Here is a 257-nt window from a genome sequence, read left to right as displayed (position 1 = left end):
ACTGTGGCCCGACGCGCCTCGCCCCTCCTTCGCGGCGGCGCGGCTCCAGCCGCTCTAGGGGCCCGCGGCGGGCTCAGCGACTCGCCACCGCTCTGCGACCGTCCCTCTCCTCCCCCGACCAGAGCGGCCGCGGCTTAAGAAGCGACTCCGGGTGATGTCACTGTCGCCCCACCCCCACACCGGTTGCTCCCCTCCCCCTCCTCTGGGCCGCCTCCTCGCGTCGTCACTCCGCCCACCGCCTCCCGCTCTCCTCCCTG

This window comes from Chrysochloris asiatica, unplaced genomic scaffold, assembly GCF_000296735.1.
Source record: "Chrysochloris asiatica unplaced genomic scaffold, ChrAsi1.0 scaffold00445, whole genome shotgun sequence".
In the NCBI taxonomy this organism is placed as follows: domain Eukaryota; kingdom Metazoa; phylum Chordata; class Mammalia; order Afrosoricida; family Chrysochloridae; genus Chrysochloris; species Chrysochloris asiatica.
Note: the sequence above shows the minus strand (reverse complement) of the source record.